The 6,130-nt window shown below is 39.5% G+C and overlaps 1 pseudogene; it reads left to right on the forward strand.

Moving 5' to 3' along the window:
- The first annotated feature begins 3,313 nt into the window (after positions 1 to 3,313).
- On the forward strand, positions 3,314 to 4,454 carry LOC149148791 (serine/threonine-protein kinase STY13-like; annotated as a pseudogene).
- The last annotated feature ends 1,676 nt before the right edge of the window (positions 4,455 to 6,130 follow it).

Here is a 6,130-nt window from a genome sequence, read left to right on the forward strand (position 1 = left end):
CATATCTGAGGTGGATTCATTTGATGGCGCGATGCCTTTGAATCCCTTTGAAATTGCATATCAGGCGGTACAATTGTTTTCTGATTCCTGACCTTTCTTGAGCATAGTTTCTGGTCTTGTGTCAACCTCGTTAAAAAATGAAACAAGGAGTCAGCGAGGATAGTTTGTTCCTGTCTCAACCTCGTTAAAAATGAAACCCGATGTCATGAGCATAGTTCCTTGTCTTGTGTCAAGCTCGTTAAAAAATGAAACAAGGAGTCATCGAGGATAGTTTGTTCCCGTCTCAACCTCGTTAAAAAAATGAAACTGGATGTCATGAGCATAGTTCCTTGTCTTGTGTCAAGCTCGTTAAAAAATGAAACAAGGGTTTTGAGGATAGTTCTTTTCCTGTGTCAACCTCATTAAAAAATGAAACAACTCCCTGTCTTTCTAAGATCTCGAAAGAGAACCTTCATTCTATCCACCTAGTTGAATGCAATGAAGCTTGGGGGGCATGTACCTCGTTTTGTGTCATTATGCTGGGGGCATGCGAACTTATAACAAGCATAGTTTTTCGTTTCAAGCTTGTGTAAACATGAAACCGAATCCAAGCAGAGTTCTCTAAGGTTCAAGCTTGTGTAAAAATGAACCCATACCTGATTTACATCTCGTGATTGCCGTTTTATCCGCTAAATTATGTTAGATGAGCCTTGGTTGTTTTCATTCCATCGCCACCATCTCTTTGGCTGATCATACGCTTCCACTTGATTGTTTACCTTTCCTGAGGGACCGCAGAAATGAGTGGTTTTATTAGCCAGCCTCTTAACCATTACATGTTTTGAGCAGTTCCTCCATTGCCGGAACCAGTTGCTACCATTTATACCACTCGTTCCTCTAGGATGAGTCCTCTTTAAGCTCTTTTCTAACTCGTAAAAATGAAAAGATTGCCGAGTTTTTCCTTTTTAAACTTGTTAAAACGGAATTAAAAGGACGTTCCACTTACAACTCTTTTCTGACCGTATAAACATGAAAAGATCGCCGGACTTTTGTCGTTTCAAGTTCAATATTGGTTATAAAACAACGTGTTTTCGATCGCTTTTTTAATTTTTCAGATCGGAGCCACTAATTATGAAAAGTACTCCTTGATCATAATGGTCAAGTGGTTCTCTCAAGTATTATTTTATACTTTTTTCGGGCTTGGGAGACACAAATTTACGAAAAAGGACATCCATGGAGTTTTCTTAAGTTTTTCTTTTGACTCCCTAAAATTGAAAAACACCGAGTTTCTCCTATACTGGACTCGTTAAAATTAAATAGTAAAGGACCTGTTCAATTTTAAAATAGGAACGAACCACTCCTTCTTAGGGTTCAAATTTTAAACTAAGTTGGACTCATCCGAAGGATGAGCTTATAACCAAACAAATGTTATCCTCTTCAAGCTTGTCAAAAATAAAGAGGTACTTGCCAGAAATGGTGGGGGAAAAGAGAGAAAAATGAACCTGTTTGTTATACTTTGTGTTTTAGAAAAGCATATAACCACTCTTGAACACGACACTTTTTGTTCACCTGGGTTGGGAAATCCTTTGCCTAACAGTTAATCAAACCATATTGAAAGTCTTCAGCCGATTTCTGGGTATTAGCTTTGGGTCAATTGTCACCAAACCATCTGTAGTGTCATTATGTGTTCAAGAGGTCAGTTCAAATAAACCATTCATCTGCAAAATATCTGTCATCCATCTTGACCATCCCTGAGTTAGTCCTTGCCAAATATATTTCTTCAAACTTGATCTATGATTTCATGTTGTGGGCTTGCCTACGACAGATCGCTTTCTATCGACTTCAGCTCATTATCTAGAAAGATGATCTAGAAATCGTCAGTACCTTGGAATCTGCATGCCCTAATGGCAGGTTTCTCGCCTTTGACGACAGGTTGCATCATTGACCTTCGATCAAAGAATTCTATGACATGTTCGACATCAGCTCATCTATTCACATTTCATGGATTGTGTTATCATTGAAAATTCCGTTTCCAAACATTTGCTCAGATTAGCTTAAAGACCAAGTGTTTTCGCAGCGCATGAATCCTTTAGCAGTTTCGCAGCGCAGCCTGTTTTAGTGATTTCGTAGCGTGCTACAAAATGGGGGATTTGTTCGAATCCATAGTAGCTGTCTTGCAAAATAGTTCTGGGGCGGATACATTTTACAGGTGGCATGTTCTCAAGAAGTCATCATCAATGCTTGTCATTAAGTTTGGTCAGTGTGAGTTTCTTAGAAAGGGTGCAATAATACAATGCCTATCATACAGCCGTTTGGGCAGCAATCTTTGTTCAATAGATATGTGGACAGCTATTATAATGATGCTAATGGATCTGTTGGTTCTTCATATCATACAAAGACACTTAAACTCACCCCAGCATGCAGAGGCATAATTTTGTACCTATGGAACCTTCATGGACAAAGAATATTAGCTTCAATGTACTTATTTTCTGTGTCTTGGTTTATAATGATGCGCATACATGATACAAATCATCTGTGTGAAGTTGAATAATGCTTCTCATTCTATGGAGCAGTGAAGGAAGTACATTGTTACATGTTGAGAGATGAACTTCGCTTATTAAAATAGGAGTTGGGCCGACGAGCTATTATATGCGGATGCAATTCGTATACTTCTCTGTGGAAAGCATGTGGAGACAGAATATGAAAACAGGGAGCAGTGAAGGAAGTACATTGTCATATGCTCAGACATGGACTTAGCTAGAATATCAATCTCGATACCAAGTTTGTAAGCAAGTATGCCACTTGCAGTAGTATGGAGAACGCATGCCTACTGTTTGGTAAAATGTATAAACCAGATATGTTCTTATGGAATGTTAATGTCAAAAGCTACATCTCAAGTGGTCTGTACAAGGAAGCTATCACATTCTATAGCCGGATAATTCTATATTTCTGTTTGTATTCAAGACATGAACTAAGCTCCCTGTTCTTCTAGAGGGGAAGAAGATTCATACCCATCTGATCAAAAGTGGTTTTGTGTCAAATAGTAATTCACCTGCTATAACGTATGCCAAATATGGGAATCTGGAGTTCGTATGTCAATTGTTTGACCGAAGACATCAACGAGATGCTGTCTCATAGGGTTACACGATTGCTGCTTATGCTCAGAGTGAAGATGTCAAAGAAGCCTTGAGGCCGGAAGGAGTGAGCCATGATATTGTTATCATGGTTAGCGTATAGCCAGCGTGTGCGCACTTAGGGGTTCTACGACGTCGTGGATGGATCCATGCCCACATGATGAAGATTGAACTTGGTCAAAACATTATCCCCAATCCCATTTATGAATTCTGAAGGCCCTCGACCTGAGTTACCGAATCAGACCGCCACTGATCAAGCTTTAAACAAGGATTCGGAGGTCTCTTTCTTTCAAGTTATGAAAGTTGTATCTGACAAGCATGATTTGAGCTCTGTACAGAAGGTTAATTTTCCAGAAGAGCAGGTTCTTCGTCTCTGTAACGGAATTGCACCTAACTCTTTGTCTCTGTAACGAAATCAGTTTCAATTCCTTGAATTAACAATCTTTGCCGACAATTGGTTTCTATGAGGGCAAGTACCGGGACCAAAATGTTGTTATTAAAATAATTCAGGCTGGAAATGTTCCAGAAGAGATCGCCAGACGTGAGGCACGCTTTGCAAAGAGAGGTTGCCTTGCTAGCAAGTGTGCAACACAAAAAATCTAGTGAAGTTTATTGGCGCCTGCAAGGAACCTGTTATGGTCGCGGTTACAAAGCTTTTAGTAGGTGGGTCGCTCTGGAAATATATGTTGAGTATACGGCCAAAACGCTTAGAGTTGCGGCTGGCAGTAAGTTTTGTATTGGACATTGCCCAAGCCATGGAATGCTTACATGCACACGGCATCATTCACCGCGATCTTAAGCCTGATAATTTATTACTGACAGCAGATCAGAAAAAAGTTAAACTGGTAGATTCTGGGCTGGCAAGGTAAGAGAAACTAACGAAATGATAACTGCAGAGACTGGCATTTATAGATGGATGGCTCCTGAGGTGTACAGTTTGCAATATCAGCTTCCAATACGGGCGGTGTTTGAGACAATGACAAGAAATACATAGAGGCAGGGACATAAAAAGCCGCGAGGGATCTTGGACCTAAAGGGTCTGATTGCCACAAGGCTGCCGTTATTGGTGACACTGGGGACCCATTAGAAGATACATCGAGGCCACCTCTAAACATTCTTTGGTGATTAAAGGGCAGAGTGAATTTTCAGTGTAATGTTTTAATTGGGGCTGATGGTGCAGGGAGTACTGTGCGAAAGTTGATGGGAATAAATATGAAAGTTGCTGAAAAGTTTTCCTGTTGTGATGATCGAGTCATACTTGTTGGTGATACTGCTCATAGCTTTCCTCCAGCAGAAGGTGTGGATTTAAACGCAGAACAAGCCAGTTTGCATTTTGAGCAGTAAGATCTCAGGAGAAAGTGAAATGGTTTAAAACAGTTTCGCAGTTTCGCAGCGCGCTACGAAACTGCGAAACTGCTGTAGATGTGTTTTTGAAACGCATATAACAGTTTGATGGCAGAATCAAAATTTTGTGAAGGGAACACCTCAGTGACTTGAAAGAGATCGAAGGAAGCTGCTACAGCCAATCAACATATGCCAGGTGTACCTTTAACAAAAGGTGAAATCTTTTAACTTAAGTTTGGAGTTTTCGGTCATAAAGCCACTTTATTTTTGGTGATTAGGGTTTTGGAGGGAGCTACATATGAAAAGTTTCGGTTGGCACACCTGTCCATCAGAGAAGCTCCCAGCATGTCAATAAGCATATCAGTAGCATGGTAATACCCTATATTCTTGGGTTATTAAAGGTTTAAGGTGTCAACTGCTGCATATTCGGTGATGGGGAACCAGAACCGAAAATTTAGGGTTACTCTCAGCCAAAACAGAACAGATCAAAGCTTTCGGTGCTCAACGCCAGCATGGGACATTAATTGCCCATCTCATGCCCTCTCATGCCATCTCAGCTGAACGAAGGGAAAGCCAGATGTCAAAGCTGCAAGGAAGAATCAATGCATACGAGGAGATAGAGTTAGAATTTCAATTTGATTAGGACTCTATGTATTTACAGCACAATACCTTTTGTATTTAATCAGTTTGTTTAAAAATAAATAAGGATAATTAATGGTAGATCATCGAGCTCTCCCCTCATGCTTGTTGAGGAGACTCAAGGTAGTTTTAGTTTGGGTTTTCCTATATATAGGAAAAACTCTGATGTAAACAAGGTTGGGAGATTTAGGAAAAACAGAGTTTCATTTTGGCTGATGTAAAAGACTTATTACAGTAATAGAAAAACAACTGTTGTTTCTTCTCAAGATTCTCAATAGATCATATTGTTCAAATGTATGGTGGTTTATTCTCTTAGTGTTCTTTTTACAGTATTGTTACAGCATAATCACTCAGAATTCATGTTTAATGCTCTGACTTCCTGTATGCTTGGCAATCTGTGGTTTATATAAAGTATGTTTGAACATCTGATGTAAAGAGCCTTGACTTCCATGAAAAGACAGTGCTTTTGTTTACTGAAATGGGTGAGACTCCATAAGCCCAATGAAGACTAATTTGATATTTGTCCAACCATCTTATTTTTCATGTGTTGTTTAAAAGAGTTAGCCATCTTTTCTTGCCCTTAATGCATATCAAAAATCTGTGAGAGAGCCCTCTCTGACTAAGGAGGCTAAACCTTAGTCTAAAGCCTGGTCTTAAACAGTTTCATGAGATCTTGCTAAGTAGCAGCCCTTAGTACACGATTTTGTGATAACAGATTGTACTGAGTACTTTGAGAGCCATTGACATTACTGGTGGTTTCTCTCACACTTGTTAACATTTCACATCATTGAATAGTAATCAAGTGGTTTCTACCATGTTCGACTTGACACATTCATTCACATGGATAGAATCGTACTAGTTCAGGAAGTAGAAATCAAGACCCTGGATCTAGTTTCCACTATCCAGGCCGTAAGGAATTTTGTTATTCATTATATAGTGGACCATTCATAAACAGATGGCTGCGCCCATACTGTGTCTACATATGTCTATACTTGTGATGTATTACAAAATCATTCCTATATCAAAGCAGTTTAGTT

This window comes from Pinus tabuliformis, chromosome 9 (genome assembly GCF_031772625.1).
Source record: "Pinus tabuliformis cultivar Carrire ecotype Pingquan chromosome 9, CPIR1, whole genome shotgun sequence".
Taxonomy (NCBI): Eukaryota; Viridiplantae; Streptophyta; class Pinopsida; order Pinales; family Pinaceae; genus Pinus; species Pinus tabuliformis.